This window comes from Lathyrus oleraceus, chromosome 5, assembly GCF_024323335.1.
Source record: "Lathyrus oleraceus cultivar Zhongwan6 chromosome 5, CAAS_Psat_ZW6_1.0, whole genome shotgun sequence".
Lineage (NCBI taxonomy): Eukaryota > Viridiplantae > Streptophyta > Magnoliopsida > Fabales > Fabaceae > Lathyrus > Lathyrus oleraceus.
The window spans coordinates 435,900,488-435,918,014 of record NC_066583.1 but is presented as its reverse complement, the minus strand read 5'-3'; the positions used below and the strand labels follow the sequence as shown (position 1 = coordinate 435,918,014).

General features: G+C 38.4%; 1 non-coding gene across 1 annotated transcript; it reads left to right on the top strand.

Annotated features, from left to right (window-relative positions):
• The first annotated feature begins 15,737 nt into the window (after positions 1 to 15,737).
• LOC127089131 (small nucleolar RNA R71) lies at positions 15,738 to 15,844 on the top strand. Its single transcript, XR_007790905.1, has one exon. It is a non-coding gene; the product is annotated as a small nucleolar RNA R71 (small nucleolar RNA).
• Positions 15,845 to 17,527: the final 1,683 nt, after the last annotated feature.

The following is a 17,527-nucleotide window of genomic DNA, read 5'->3' as shown; positions in this document are numbered from 1 at the left end:
TGCCCGTTGTGACTTTCTGTACCTTGATTGGGTTGTGTCCTGATATCTCCGATCCTCTGCTTCTTCAGCAGTACCTGCAGATCTTTGCTTTACAGCATATGGATCTCCGCAGATTGGCTCTCCAGTTGGTTTTTCCCCTGGAAGTATAATACCGGACGTTTGGTTCCTGAACCTGTTTGTGTTAGAATTGTCTGTTTTGTCAGCATTCATCAAACATAAATCACGCATATTCATGCATATTCATAAACATTCAGATATTCATGTTGCATTTGTTGCCATATATCTTTTGTTTGTCGTGTCTCCTGCTATGGTGATATAGATCTCTTTACAGATCTCCCCAAGCAGATGTTGGGTGTTTAAAATCTCTCCATATAGAGTCAGCCCATAAGCAGAAAATGTTGTCTTTCCTTCTGCAGTTCCCCACTGAGATATATCCTCGTGGATGACGGTTTCTTCCGTTTCCTCCCAACACATATATTGGGATGGATTTTCCTATTTGAGTTATATCCTCATTAGGACGTGTCTTTATTCAGTCTGTCTTTTCGGATCATTCCCGAATCGGCTATTTGTCAGATATCTTGTACTTCCCAGTGGGTTGTTCCCCAGCGGAATGTTTTTGGGCCTCTGCCTACAAACCAGCAGTTGTAAGTCCTATCTTTCCTGGCTTTCTTGACAGAATTTGTGGTTATACACCTTTTATTCTCCAGCCAGAGTTTTTGGTTTTCTACCTACTACCCGGTAGTTGTAAACCCTATTTTCCTGCTCTTCAGCAGTTTGTGGTTTGTTATAAACCCTATTTTGGTTTCCCGTGCGGATTTGTGATTTGTTCTATCCCCACGCGGAGTTTTTGGTCTTCTACCCCGTATTCGGTAGATGTAAACCCTAATTTTGCGGTTATCTTCATTCAATATTCTTGATGTTGATTTTCCTTTGCTTGTGTAAGTTGCTCAGATCAGCACTTATATCCCTAGCAAGTCTTTTGTGGATAATTGCCGTATGCTAGCAATTTTATCTCCAGTGGGTCTTTTCACCGTATGCTAGTGATTTGTTCCCCGGATCATTGGTTGTTTACCAGTGCATCCCCAGCTAGTCTTCTGTCGATAATTGCCAGATGCTTGCAATTTATCCTCAGCAGTTCGCCGTTCATTTACCCTTTTGTTGGTAATGTCTGTTGCTCCTTTTGATTGGTTATCATTATATACCTAGTTTGGTATCCCGATGCCTTTCTGTTCGGTTGATTTATCCTTTATTAACCCAGTAACCGGTTGTGGATAATCTTCCATGCGAGTATATTATTCACGGTCTGCCGGTAATGAATAGTATATCTCATGCACTCCTCAGTCGAAGCCTTTTGTGTTTCCCCAGTCGAGTAAGATTCGTTGTTTCCCTTTGTGGAGTCGAATATTTTCTTGTTGTTGGATAATTGCCGGATGCTTGCAATTTATTCCCTTTGAGTTGTCTTTCGTTTACCCGTATGCTTGGTATCGATCGTCTCTCTGTTTTGGATAATCACCTATTATATACCCAGTAACCGGTATCTCTGGTGTTTCTTACCATGCGAGTTTATTATCTACGTTCTGACGGTAATAGATAATATATCTCATGCGAGTATCTTATCCACGGTCTGCCGGTAATGGATATTATATCTCATGCACTCTTTGGGTTTGTGTCCCCATTTGAGTAAGATTCGTTTTCCCGTTGTGGATTCGAATATCCATCCTGTAAGTCGATTTGCTTTTTCAAGCCCTCCTTTCGGATGATGAGTGTTTTGGAAGTGAAATCCAATTCACGTTTTCGGTAGATCACCTATTATATACCCAGTAACCGGTATCTCTGGTGTTTCTTACCATGCGAGTATCTTATCCACGGTCTGCCGATAATGGATATTATATCTCATGCACTCTTTGGGTTTGTGTCCCCATTTGAGTAAGATTCGTTTTCCCGTTGTGGATTCGAATATCCATCCTGTAAGTCGATTTGCTTTTTCAAGCCCTCCTTTCGGATGATGAGTGTTTTGGAAGTGAAATCCAATTCACGTTTTCGGTAGATCACCTATTATATACCCAGTAACCGGTATCCCTGGTGTTTCTTACCATGCGAGTTTATTATTCACGGTCTGCCGGTAATGAATAATATATCTCATGCGCTCTTTGGTTGGAGTCCTTTGTTGATCTTCCCCAGTCGAGTAAGATTCGTATTCTTTGTAGAATCGAATACCCATCCTTTTAACAAGTCTGCTGTTCTAGCTTTCTTCAGGGTGATGAGTGTTTTGGAAGTGAAAACCAATTCACGTTTTCGGATTTTATCCTATAAATAACCCAGTAACCGGTTCAGGATAATTTTCCTTTCGAGTATATTATTCACGGTCTGCCGGTAATGAATAATATGTCTCATCTGAGTATTCTATCCACGTTCTGACGGTAATGGATATTATATCTCGTTCGCTCTTGAGTCGATCTTTTGATTGTTTTCCCCTCAGAGTAAGATTCATTTTCCTTGTGGAATTGAATATCCATCCTATAAACAAGTTTGCTTTTTCTAGTTCTCTTCAGGATGATGAGTGTTTTGGAAGTGAAATCCAATTCACGCTTTGGTCGGTCACCTATTATATACCCAGTAACCGGTATCCTTGGTGTTCCCTCCATTCTGCTCCCTATTATGACCTCGGTCCCCCTGTGGAGTCCGATTTTCCTGAGTTTGTTACCCTTATGCCTGGTAATATCTCATTTCTTTGTTGCTTCCCCAGTGGAACTTTTTCTGTTGTTTCTCCTCCAGGAGTCAGCTTGTGTCTCTCCAATGGATTTATTCTCCATTTGGAATTCTCTTCCCAGTGTGAGTTCTTCACTCCCCAGTGAGTTCTCCAGTCTGTTTTCTGTTTTTTCTAATCAGAGTCGTGTCTTGTTCACGTTATGTCAGTTTTATCTTCCCCAGTTTGGAGTCGTGTATTGTTCACACATTTCTTTTTCTTTTATTATCCCCATAGAGTCTTGTTAGAGTCTCTGTTCCTGGTGAGTGTACTACTCCGATGGATCGTCTTTTCTTCTGTGTGAATCATATTCCCCACAGAATTTGTGTCTTTTGCATGCATACATTTGCATCATGAGGTCTCTTAGGGACCAAAATTTGTCTCATTACTGTTATTTAAGTCCATTCTACCGCGTCGAGATGAAGATTTCTAAACTTCACTTCTCCGGCTAGAATGACCTTAAATAGGGGCATCTGTAAGACCCCAATTTTGGGCCCTAAGATCCCTCATGGCCCATATCATTCATATCATAACCTCAAGGATCATTGCATGCTTTTGTTTTCCTCTTAGTGGATAGATTGCCTTGTGGGTTTGTTTCTTGATCACCAAGCATTCTGTGCATTTGTATATCTTTGCTTTCATATGTTTATCATTCAAAAAGTACAAAAATATTGTCAGTCTAACCTTGTTGCTTGCAGTTGAAGCAATCATCAGCAATTAGGTCAAAATCAGTCAGTGGTCAGTCAAAGCAATGGATGATGGCCATTCTTGTGGAATTTGGGCATCATGATCAATAATCAAAGGTTCATACATCTTGGGACATCATCTGGAGTCAAGTTCTCAAGGAATTAGGGTTTGGAATTCATCAGAAGTGCTTCAGTCAGTCCAAAACCCTAGAAAAGTCAACAGAAAGTCAAACTTGGTCAACAGTTGATTTAATCAAGAATTTGGTGGATAGAATTGATTTGAAGAAGTTCATTCATGCTTGTATAAGCCTCATCTATCATGTTCAACCTCATCATGGAAGAAAATCAAGCAAATCAGAAATTTTCCAGAAATAGAAAGTGGACCTGTAATTTCAACTGCCAAAAATGGAAACTTCTTGATCTTAAACTTACATCATGATACAAGCTCCAAATGAATTTTTGCCCAACATGAAAGTTGAAGATCTTGTCTTCCCATTTTCAAAAAGTCCAAGAACTCTCAAATCCCATGTGTGGTTGTCAAGATATGATCAAATCATTTTCACCAATTTTTGAACTTCAAAGAGCCATATCTCCCAAACCATAAGGCCAAATTTGGTGGGGTTTTTTCCTACACATCACATTTTTCATCCTCTTTCCAAAAATATAAATTTCATGACCTAAAACCTTGCCAATCAAAATGGCATTTTTGGACCTTTTGCATTTAAATTCAAAGTTTGACCAAACTTTGACTTTTGGCTTCTTTGATTTTTTCTTGATTTTGCCAATTGGGAAATGTTCCATATATTATTTGTGACTGGTTCCAAGCCTTAAACCTTGTTCATTTCACCATTACATCACCATTATAGACCAAAATGCAAAATGGACAAAATTGGCAATTGGCTTCATTTGAACAAATCAAGTACAGCAGGTCTGCAGCACACAAAAAAAGCAATTGGCAAGGTCATTTACAGCATTTCCAAGCCCAACTCGTGTACAGCTTTGCACCTCCAATTCCACATTCTTCCACTTAGCAAAAGTGCAAATGAGTGCATTAACACTAACCAGCTTAACACATCATTAGCTGACCTTAAACAGATGATATAAAGCCTTGTTTCTGCACAAATGAACCCTAATTTTTGACAGCCACCACACAGAAAATACACTCTCACTCTCATCTTGCATTTTTGCAAAAGCACATTTTCGGTAAAACCCTTGAAGAAACTCGAGCAAGCCCTGGTTCATCCACAATCCAAACAACATTTTGAAGCTTTTGGAACAATCATTTCTCAACTGGAACTTCATCTGCAGAACCTGTTTTCTCCAAGCATCTCAAATGGCAGCTCGAGTTATGTTTGTTTCCAAGCAAGATGGAGCCAAACCTCTTCAAGACTCCATCATTGTATAGCATAGAGAGGAACTGTTTCAGCTTCAAACCTTCAAACAGACACTGTTCCATTGATTTCCTCCAAACAAGTGAGTTTTTCGATTACCTTGTTTTGTCAAATAATGATATGCTTTAAGTAGGTTTTGTTTCACTGATTCTAAAGAGCTATAGTTTGTTTGAGATGATGGATTATTGCATGAGATATTTGAAAATAAAGTTTTGTGTTCAATGATATGTGTGCTCGATGCTTGCTATCCAACATGTTTCAATGAGTCTTGCTTATGGATTTGTGATGTTTATGCCTTGCTGAATTGATTGCCATGTTTAATTTAGATTTCTGGTTGTTTTAATTTTGAGTGCATGATGATGATTGAAGTTGATACCCTGTTCGTGCATGCTGTTATCTGTCCAGAATTTTGATGCATTGGTTGTTGCTATGTTGCAAATGTTGCATGAACCTATTGCTTGCCATGCTGTTTATGCCCTACTGTATGAAGTTGGCTGTATGATGATGAACATCGTTAATGATGAATGTGTCCTGCTGCTTGCTAAATCCACATGTTGTTTGCTGTTGTTCATTTTGTTTGGATGTTGATGAACACCTTATGCCATGCCAGAAAATCCATGCGAAAAATATTCATGCTGTTGTGTGCTGTTGTTTATTCTGTTTGAATGTTGATGAACAACCATTGGCCATGCTGTTCCTTGTGTCTGTTTGAAGTTGCCTGCATGATGATGAGCACATGATGATGAATATTGACTGCTGTTGTCTATTTTAATTGCATGAGCCATTACCACTTGCTATGCCATATACCTTGCTGTTCACCATGTATCTTTTTGAATTTTCGACTGATGAAAACATGTGAATGCTGCTATTGCTGAATGCTGCAGTTTTGAAATCCCATAAACATTGTCCTGAAATCCATGAGACATGTTGTTGCTGTTGTTTTGTTTTGTTTGATTACATGATGAACACGAATGCATGCTGCAAATACTCTGCTTGCTGTTATGATGAATTCACCAGAATTATTCATGTTTGCTTTTGGTTGGTTGTTTATGATGAGCTTGCATGAAGAGCCTACCAATACCATGCTGCTATACCCTGCTAGTTAAATCCTGCTGTTGGGATTTTTTTTTTGCTCGAATGTTGTTTTATGATGATGTATGCATGAAGATAGTTAACACTTGTTGTTCATGATTAATACCTTAAGCTTTGCTCAGTTTTTTTTCCAGAATCATGTCTAAATTGGCTGTTATTGTTACATGTTGCACATGATATTTGTATGATGATGAATTTGGCTTGAGGATAAAATTTTGAATGTTGCTTAACCATGTTGCTGTTATTTGAACCAAGTACTCATGTCCAGAAAACCCTCATGAACTGCATTTGGTATGTGGTTGTTAGATGCTAGTATCATGCTGCTTGCTTTGCCATTGTGTGTTTTGCTCGAATTTTGGCATGTTGATGAACCATAAACATGAATGATGATGATGTATACCATGCTGCTATTGCTGGATCTTACTGCAGTTTAGAAAACCCTCATGAATTGCATTTGAATGCTGTTGATTGTGCCTATTTGGATTTGTCTGTGTGATGATGAACATTGTTGATTACAAATGCCTGGCTGCTGTTTCTAAAACTTGAGCTGCCATGAATTTCTCATTTTTGTTTATTTTGGCATGTTGTTTGTAGTTCCCACTGCCATGCTATTTGGATATCACATGTTGATAATGAATTGTGAAGTTGAACATACCATGCCATTATGAGATGCTTGTTGAATGTTGGTCTGTTGATGTTGGATGATGAACATGAATATGCCCTGATGTTTCGAAACTTCCAAACCTGCCCAGATTTTGCATGAACTTAGGTTTGGTTGTTACTAGCTGATGTTTGTATGAGTTTTTATCGCCATGTTGGTTGTGATTTATTGCATTTGATTCATGTTTGGATGTTGATGCATGATGTTGTTGATGATACAATGTTGAAAACCCTGCTGCTGTTTTAAATATATCCAGAAAATCCATGTTGAAATATGTTGAATGCTGTTGTTTGGTTGCTGCATGATGATGATGATGCATGAACATGCTTATACCAATGCCATATTTGTTTGCCTTGCTTTTCGAGTTCAACAGATATTGATTTGTTTGATGCTGCTGGACATTGCTTGTTTGCTTTAAAACCTAGAAACCTGCTCAGAATGCATGAACTCGTGTTTCATTTGTCTGTTGTATGATGCGTTGCAGTAGCATGTTGTTGTGTTGGTTTGGTCGAATTTTGCTTGGCTGGTGTGATTGCAATTTCCCTGTTTCCAAAACCCTAGGGTTTATTGCATGAGAACCCAGAATTTTGATGGTGGTTGGTTGTTTTTTTGCCATTGCCACTGTTTCATTGGGGGCGGGCCAATCAGGACATTTCCTGGGCGCCCCTGAAACGACAGCGTTTCGTTAAATGAAAGCAAATATTACAGCTTCTGCCATTGGTTGACTTTGCTTTGACCACTTTGCCATGCCATTTGTTCATATTGCATCCAATTATTTCCTCCATTTCTACAATTTATTTCTCATTCAATTTTCACTCAAAAATTATGAAATTTTTTACACATGATCACAAATGAGTCTAGAATTTTATTGTGATTTTTAATTAATTTTCCATGGTCTGGATTTTAAATGATAAATATTTTCTTGACATGCATGCAAAATTGGTACATCTTACCATTTCATTTGTGAAATACTCATGTTATATCCAATGCCTTTGAAATTTTTTGTGGTAAAACTAGACACATTAACCTTCATTTCCATATAAAGTTTGTGCATTTATCATTTGTGGATTGAGAGTTATGATTTTCTGAAGTTGTGTGTTGCATTTGGTGCTTTACCATGATCATGTATTTTCACAAATTTTGTTCACACACTTCCCCAGATCCAAATGACTCCAATTTTTGCATGAATGATCTTTCACATGTCTAGTTGATGTATGAATTTTCTTGGATTTAATCTTGCTGTTTTCCATTTGATTGAGAATTTTCTTCCATATGTGGTCATTTGTTGACTTTTTGTGCTATGCCTTGCCAAATCTTTTGTGAAATTCTCAAATCTTATTGTATGATCATGAAATTCCATATGTGATAACTAGACTCCTTGAGCTTTGCATTGGTGTTAATCTCATTCATTTCTCTTCTGTTTTCAAATTGATATGATTTTTTGAAGTTGACCCATGATTGTTGACTTTCACCATGCTTACTTGAATTTGGTTTGACTTCATGATTTTACTTGACTGCCTTCCTCTCATCCAAATGCCATGAAATTTTGCATGTATACCATGTTAGATGTTAGGATTGAGTGTGATTTATTTCATGATTTTTGAAAATGTTTGAGTTGACTTTTGAATGAAGTCTTTGCTGTTGACTTTTGTATGCTTCTCTTGCCATGCTTTGCATCCTTTTGCACATGAAATGACCATGATGCATGATGTAATTATGAATCCAATTGAGAATGCTTCTTGAATGTTTAGATTTGGTTTGGGTTGACTTTTTCTTGCTGCCTTGACTTTTTCTTTCATCTTTGACCCTAGGCTAGTCCTAGTGGTCTTGTAAGCTTACAATTGAGCTGTTTGTTTCAGGTTAAGCCCCAATGCCTCAAGGATCATTCAATTTTGATTGAGTTGATTTGTTTATCATGTGCTAACACTTGTTTTGTAGGTTGACTCATAGGCTTGAGTCTTTGTGCCTTGCACAATTGGTCCCACTGTGTGACTTTTGGTTTATTTCCTTTGATTTTGACTGTTGAACTGTTTACTAATTGGTTTGACTTTTGCAGGTGCTTTAGTTGCTTAAGTTCTTTGAACTTGCTTGCTTGCTTTGCTTTTTAGCATTTGCTTTGAGGTATAATTACTTCTTCTTCATGTAGTCTGGAGACCCGGTCTGTTATTTGACCGGGCAAACTGTCTGAAGTCCTCCTTAAGAGGCAATGCCTGTGTTTGTTTATATTTGTCCTAAGCAGGAAAAGTCCTTCAAGTAAGGCAATTGGTGGAAGGTAGGGATAAGCAATCTATCCCCCACTATTCAGTGTGTCCTCTCTTTGCTCCCATTACATGGTTGAAGCAATGAGATAAATACCCAAGATCTAATCGAGTCAATAATGTGGAGAGAGTTCCTACTTTCTGAACTCCCACACTTTCTTATATGCTCTCTCTGATTTGAGATAGAAGCAGTGAGGCACACCCCTCATCTCCTTTTCATCTGCTTCACCTGAGCCCCTCAATGGCCAGGTTAAGAGCGACACTCACCTATTACAGTGGGCTGTTAAAGTCAAACCCTCTTGTGTGAGCCCCCATTGTTTGGCTATAGAGTGTGTTGTTTGCTATTCATTGATTGATTGATTGCTTCATGTGCACTTGCTTGCCTGTATGCTATGCATTTATCATCATCATCCATTGCCATTAGTGCATGTTCATCTCATTTGCTTTTGTGATGCTATCATTTGTTGTTTGCCCATTGAGGACAATTGTAAGTCCATTGCTTTGGCATTTGCTCCTATGATATGGAAGGATAGAGTGTAAGACCTCATTGGTCACTCATATCTTCTGTTTATCTGTGTGTATGTGAGGATACAGTTATAAGTCCCTGTAAGTTGGCATCTGTTATCCTGTGATCATAATGTGATCTGTTGGATGTTGTATGTGAGGTTGCAGTTATAAGTCCCTGTAAGTTGGCATCTGCTTTCCTGTGATCATAGTTTGTTCATCTGTTTGTATGAGAGGTTGCAATTATAAGTCCCTGTAAGTTGGCATTTGCATTCCTGTGACCATATTGTTGCTTTTGTTCTTGTATGTGAGGTTCCATTGTAAGTCCCTGTGATGTGGCATTGGATTTCCTGTGAGCATACTGTGAAGTTAACCTAAGTCCAGATAGATTGGCAGTTGACTTCCATATTTCCTTTCTTGTTTTATTCTGTGGAGATTAGTGTAAGACCATTGAGTGGCATCTGATATCCATTTCTGTTTTAGGAGACGGGTGTAAATCCATCTATTGGTATCCGGTATCCGCCTTTTATTTTCTTTGCCTGTGGAGATTAGTGTAAGTCCATGGAGTGGCGTCTGATATCCCGTTTTGTTTTAGGAGATTGGTATAAGACCAGTGATTGGCATCCGATATCCGCTTTTGCTTGCTTTGCTTGTTTGTTAATTATTAATTGCCATTCCAAAGGACACACTTGAATCATCTCCTATATGATCTCAAGAAGTGAACCTTCTAAGAAGTTTTACTATCCATCCTTCATCCATTCATCATTCATTATGTCCTAAACCTTTTCACACTTTATCTTTCAAACTTGACATAAGTGTTGTGCAAACATTCTCATTATTTTCAAACTAAAAACCTGGACTCAAGTCCTTGATTTTTTTTCAAACTCATTTCATAATACTTATTTGAATTGATCTTAATCATACTTTAACTTCTATTTTCATAATCATAATCAGTAACTTCACTCATTCACTTGTTTTGGCTTTGTCCATTAATCTTTTCATACATGAGCTATAGGTTTGATTTATCTTAGTGGTTGATGTTAATCTCGCCTTCTGTCTTTAGTGATTGAATTGTAAGTCTTCCTCGCCTATTATAGGGTTAACCCCTCCCTGGCAAGTTGAAGCTGTTCTCACATGGTGGACGTTGTTGTTTGTATAAGGTTGAGTTTTCTCCCGTGGATAACGTAAGACCTAGGGTTTGTGTTTAAAATTGAACCTAACCCACTTTTGGAAATCTTTTAGCCGAACTACGGCGTTCTGATCCTTACCTTTGATGGAAGGTACGTAGGCAACGGGTTCATCCGTTCGAACCCAATAACCCAATAATAATAACTTGTACATTCTTTTCTCACCATCCCAATCATGTTTGCACAATATTTTTGTCATAACAAATAACAATTTAGCATAACAAGTGTGAAAAGGGCTCCCTAGGAGTACCTAGGACGTAGTGGGTGCCTAACACCTTCCCATTGCGTAATTTACCCCTTACCCAGAATCTCTGATCTTTTTATTAGTTTTCTACGTGTAAAACTTCTTAGGCTTTTGTTCGCTTTTTAGCCAATCCTTTGGATAAATAAAAGTGCGGTGGCGACTCGAAATTTCATGTATCTCTTAGCTTATGGTTTAATCGATAGATCATATAGCGACGAATACACCGCTACAAGGAGACAATACGTCTAAGTGCAGGACTTGCGAGTCTTCGTTGTTTTCATCATAGTGATAATGTTTCAGACGCTGCCCGTTTACGATAAATGTTTCCATAGATTTTCCTTTAATTTCCACAGCTCCACTAGGGAAAACATTAGTGACTTGGAAAGGGCCTGACCATCTAGAGCGTAGTTTTCCTGGGAATAACTTAAGTCTAGAGTTAAACAATAGGACTACATCGCCTTGTTTGAAAGTTTTCCTTGATATGCGCTTATCATGCCATTTTTTCGTTCTTTCCTTGTAGATTCTGGCATTTTCGTATGCGTCTTGTCTAAGTTCTTCTAATTCGTTTATATCAAGGATTCACTTTTCACCGGCGGCCTTATAGTTTAAATTTAAGTTTTAAATAGCCCAATAGGCCTTATGTTCTAATTCTACCGGGAGGTGGCAAGATTTTCCGTAAATAAGCCTAAATGGGGTTGTTCCTATGGGAGTTTTGTAAGCAGTTCGATAAGCCCATAAAGCTTCAGGTAATTTTGATGACCAGTCTTTCCTTGACGTGGCGACTGTTTTTTCCAATATCTGCTTAATTTCTCTGTTAGACACTTCCACTTGCCCACTGGTTTGAGGATGGTAAGGTGTCGCTACTCGATGTTTTACACCATACTTAATCAATAGTTTTTCGAGTATCTTAGATATGAAATGCGATCCACCATCACTGACTACTATCCTTGGGACACCAAATCTTGGAAAGATTATATTCTTAAAGAGTCTAGTTACTACTCGTGTGTCGTTTGTTGGAGAAGCTATAGCTTCAATCCATTTTGATACGTAGTCAACCGCTACGAGTATGTACTTGTTACCGAAAGAAAGTGGAAAAGGTCACATGAAATCTATTCCCCACACGTCGAAAATCTCTACTTCCAAAATGCCCTTTTGTGGCATCTCGTCACGTCTAGATATGTTTCCTGTGCGTTGGCATCTATCGCATTTCTTGACAGCAGCATGCACATCCTTCCATATGTTTGGCCAATAAAGACCGGCTTGTAGGATTTTAGAGCATGTCTTGGATGTACTTGCGTGTCCACCATAAGGAGCGGAATGACAATGTTGGATTATACTTTCTATCTCTTATTCAGGTATACACCGACGGAAAATACCATCGGGCCTCTTTTAAAAAGTAAAGGGTCGTCCCAATAATAATGTTTCAAGTCATGGAAGAATCGTTTCTTTTGCTGGTAGGATAAATTAAGTGGAACTATTCCGGCAGCTAAATAATTGGCAAAATCGGCGTACCATGGTGTAACGCATACAGCCAAGGTGGTCTCTACTTGTTCATCAGCTCTATTTTCTTCCAAATTAGCTATAAGTTTATCGTACGAGAAGTCATCGTTGATCGATGTTCTTTCCGGTTCCAGTTTTTCTAGTCTAGGAAGGTGGTCTGCTACTACGTTTTCAGTTCCTTTTTTATCTTTGATTTCCAAATCAAATTCTTGTAACAACAAGATCCACCTTAGGAGTCTAGGTTTAGCGTCCTTTTTTGTTATGAGGTACTTAATGGCAGCGTGGTCAGTGTAAACGATTATTTTTGCTCCGACCAAGTAAGAACAAAATTTATCTAGTGCAAATACTACTGCTAGAAGTTCTTTCTCGGTCGTCGCGTAATTCATTTGTGTTTCATCTAGAGTTCTACTTGCATAATATATGACATGAAGTTTTTTATCCTTTCGTTGTCCTAAAACAGCGCCTACGGCATAGTCACTTGCGTCACACATTATTTCGAATGGTTCATTCCAATCCGGAGTCTACATTATGGGCGCGGAGATTAATGCTTGTTTAAGCGTTTGAAATGCTTCTAAACATTTATTGTCTAAGATGAATTCAGCATCTTTCATTAATAATCCGGTTAAAGGTTTAGTTATTTTAGAGAAATCCTTAATAAATCGTCGATAAAAACCAGCATGTCCTAAGAAGCTTCGTACTTCTCTCACAGTTTTCGGAGGTTGAAGGTTTTCGATTACTTCTATTTTGGCTTTGTCTACTTCAATCCCTCTATTTGATATAATGTGTCCTAAAACAATTCCTTCTTGTACCATAAAGTGACATTTTTCCCAATTAAGTACTAGGTTTACTTTTACACATCGTTCTAGAACTCTTTCTAGGTTTTCAAGACATTCTTCGAAACTTTGCCCACATACGGAAAAGTCATCCATAAAGACTTCCATGATGTTTTCGAGAAAATCGGCGAATATTGCCATCATGCACCTTTGGAAGGTTGCAGGAGCATTGCACAAGCCAAACGGCATCCGTCGATAAGCGAAGGTACCAAAAGGACATGTGAATGTTGTCTTTTCTTGGTCATCAGGATGAATTGGTATTTGAAAGAAGCCTGAGTAGCCGTCTAGATAGCAGAAATGAGAATGTTTGGCTAATCGTTCTAACATCTGGTCTATGAATGGTAAAGGAAAATGATCTTTTCGGGTTGCTTTGTTTAGCTTTCTATAATCAATGCACATTCTCCATCCCGATTCGATTCGTTTGGTTATAGTTTCTCCTTTTTCATTTTCGATAACTGTTATACCTCCTTTCTTTGGTACTACGTGTACAGGACTAACCCATTTGCTATCAGATATAGGATATATGATACCTGCCTCTAATAACTTCGTTACTTCCTTCTTCACTACCTCACTCAGGATCGGGTTTAGTCTCCTCTGATGTTCCCTAGAAGTTTTACAGTCTTCTTCTAGCATGATGCGATGCATACAAATAGAAGGACTTATCCCTTTAAGATCGGTGATGTTGTATCCTAGTGCGGTTGGATATTTTCTTAAGATATGTAGGAGTTTTTCGGTTTCGAGTTTTCCTAGGTCTGCATTAACTATCACTGGTCGTTCAAGTTCTGAGTCTAGGAATTCATATCTCAGATTTTTGGGAAGTGTTTTCAAGTCGAGGGTTGGTTTCTTAAGGCATTGCGTAGGATCCGGTGTTATTGCTAAACAATGGTTCAGTCTGTCTTCAACACGATAGTCAGACGATTTCTCATTTTCTAACTCTGTTTCTTTTATGCATTCGTCGATGATATCCATGAAGTAACATGTGTCATCTATTGCAGGTGCTTTCAAAAATTTGGAAAGAATGAACTCAATTTTCTCTTCTCCTACTTCGAAAGTGAGTCGTTCTCGTTTTACGTCTATGATGGCGCCGGCTGTTGCTAAGAAAGGTCTTCCCAATATAATGGGGGTAACATCATCTTCTCTTATGTCCATAATTATAAAATCGGTTGGAATGTAGAATTGACCTATGCGCACGGGAACGTTTTCAAGAATTCCTACAGGATATCTAACGGAACGATCTGCTAATTGCACAGACATTTTAGTTGGTCTTAATTCTCCCATTTCAAGTCTCTTGCATATGGACAAGGGCATAACACTGATACCGGCTCCTAAATCGCATAAAGCTTTGTCTATGACAAATTTTCCTATGTGACAGGGTATAGAGAAACTACCAGGATCTTTAAGTTTTGGAGGCATATTCTGGATTATAGCGCTACATTCAGCAGTGAGTGTAACGGTTTCGCTATCTTCAAGTTTCCTTTTATTAGAAAGAATTTCTTTTAAGAACTTAGCATACGAGGGCATCTGTGTAATAGCTTCTATGAAAGGAATGGTGACGTTTAATTGTTTAAGTAGGTCAACAAATTTTTTAAATTGGCCTGCGTCTTTGGTTTTAATTAGCCTTTGAGAATAAGGAATAGGTGGTTTGTAAGGTGGTGGAGGTACATAAGGTTCTTTCTTTTCTACAGTTTCCTTATTACTCTCTTCCTTTTCCTTAGGTTTATTTTCTTCCTCAGTTGACTTTTTAGAGTTTTGGTTTTCAATTCTTGGATCAGATGGTCCTTCTACCTATGTTCCACTTCTTAATATAATTGCATGAGCGTGGCTTTTCGGGTTAGGTTGGGGTTGTCCAGGAAATGTACCAGTTGGGGTAGCAGTAGGCGCTTGTTGTTGAGCTACTTGTGAGATTTGTGTTTCCAGCATTTTGTTATGGGTAGCCAAGGCATCTACTTTACTTGCTAGTTGCTTAATCTGTTCGTTAGTGTGTACATTTTGGTTTAAGAAATCTTTATTGGTTTGCTGTTGAGAAGCTATGAAGTTCTCCATCATGATTTCCAAGTTGGATTTCCTAGGAACGTTATTGTTAGGTGTAGATGGGGTCGGCTTTTGATATCCAGGTGGTCTAGCTGGGGCTTGATTGGGAGCTTGTCCTGGTGCGTATAAGGCATTGTTGCTCTTATATGAAAAATTAGGATGGTTCTTCCAGTTTGAGTTATAGGTATGCGAGTAGGGATTTCCTTGTGCGTAGTTCACCTGCGCTGCTTGGATTCCTGTTAGGAGTTGACAATCTGTAGGAGTGTGACCTTGGATTCCACAGACTTCGCAATTTTGAGTCACGGCAACCACGGCGGCTGGAGGTGATACATTTAAACTTTCAATTTTCTGGGCAAGAGCATCCGCTTTTGCATTAACATGATCAAGGCTACTTATCTCGTACATGCCACTTTTCATTTGAGGTTTTTCTACCATTGTTCGGTCGCTTCCCCACTGATAATGGTTTTGGGCCATGCTTTCGATAAGTTGATAAGTGTCAGCGTAAGGTTTATCCATAAGCGCACCACCTGCGGCGGCGTCTATTGTTAACCTTGTGTTGTATAAGAGACCATTATAGAAGGTATGAATTACTAACCAGTCCTCTAAACCATGGTGTGGACAAAGTCTCATCATGTCTTTGTATCTTTCCCAGGCTTCGAAAAGAGACTCGTTATCTTTCTGTTTAAATCCATTTATCTGGGCTCTTAACATAGCTGTTTTGCTTGGAGGAAAGGGCAAGAAAGACTTTCTTTAACTCATTCCATGTGGTGACTGAGTTGGAAGGAAGAGACTGAAGCCATCTTCTAGCTTTATCTCTTAACGAGAAAGGAAAAAGACGAAGTCGAATTGCCTCTGAAGTGACACCATTAGCCTTAACAGTATCGGCGTATTGAACAAATACGGATAAATGAAGGTTTGGATCCTCGGTAGGATTTCCAGAGAATTGATTATGTTGCACTGCCTGTAACAGCGAAGGTTTAAGTTCGAAGTTGTTTGCTTCGATTGCGGGTGGAGCAATACTCGAATGCGGCTCGTCTTGCGATGGGGCGGTGTAATCTCGAAGAGCACGAGCTGGTTCTGCCATCTCGGGTATCGGCGAAGGAAGAAGATTTTTTGAGATCAGGAATTTCGATTGGCGGAAGATTGTTTGCAGCACGATACTCCCGATTTCGTCGTAAGACTCGGAGATATCGTTCAACGTCGTTGATTCGTAAGTAATACGGTTCGCCTTGTGAGCGAGTGTGTGGCATACAAATCAACGAAAGAAAGAAATAAAAATTGCCTTAGTCTCTACAGTGTAACGGAAGAGTTACGATATCGACTAAATAAAAGTCCCCGGCAACGGCGCCAAAAACTTGATTGCGACTTTATGAGTCTATTGGGGTATTAACTGCAACTGCACAGTCTAATCGCGTAGTAATAAAAGATATCGATCCCACAGGGACTTATGAATCGATATACCGTTTTCTAAGGTTACTTCGTAAAGCTAAGGCGGACGATACTTTGTTGATTAGGGAAAAAAAATAAAACTAAAATAAGATCTAGATTAAATATCAAATAAGCGGATATCGGTATGTAGTTCGTCGTAATTAGGGAATCAAATCTTCGTTGGTTTCGTAGTTTTAAAGTAAATCTTTTCAGTAGACACTATTGAGTTAAAAGCCTTTTCTCAAACTCTCGCTCTGTTGAATAGACTATGACTTTATATTAACGTGCGCTGTCACTAATTAGTTAAGTCCAAAATCACTTTTTGAAAACAATAGAATCTATAGAAACTCTTTTTAAGAAAATGCTAACCATTTAAACATCCTTGTCTCAAACTCTCGCTCTGTTGACTTAGATTATATAATTGAACTTAAATGCTTAACTCTCGTCCTCACATTTAACCTTTAAAAATACTTTTTGAAAATGATTAGAATTTAATTAACTCTAAAAATTGCTTTCGCCCTGATTTAAAATTAATGTCCAATTTACACTGTCCAGTTAAAAGCTCAAACCGTCGTTCTATTGATTTTAACTTCTTTATGTCTTTTACTCTCGTACAAAAACCTTGGTATTAACTCTGTAAATTGAGACCATAAAAAGAGTGATTATGTTTTGAAACAAAATTAAACCAACTTAGTTTTGATTCCTTCATTTCGCTTACTTTACATACCGATATATAAGTTTATTTAGCCAGACATGCTAAACAAGCCTAAACAATAATTACGCTTACATACAGCCATATCGGACAGACAGTATAAATAAATAGCAGTGCAGAGCATATATAAATTTAAACAATAAAATTAAAGAACCTGTAAAATTAATAGAAGTCTTGATTATTCCTAGCTTCGATGCTTGAACTCTCCACCACAAACCGGTTGGATTTGTTCTTACAATCTTCGATCGGACAAG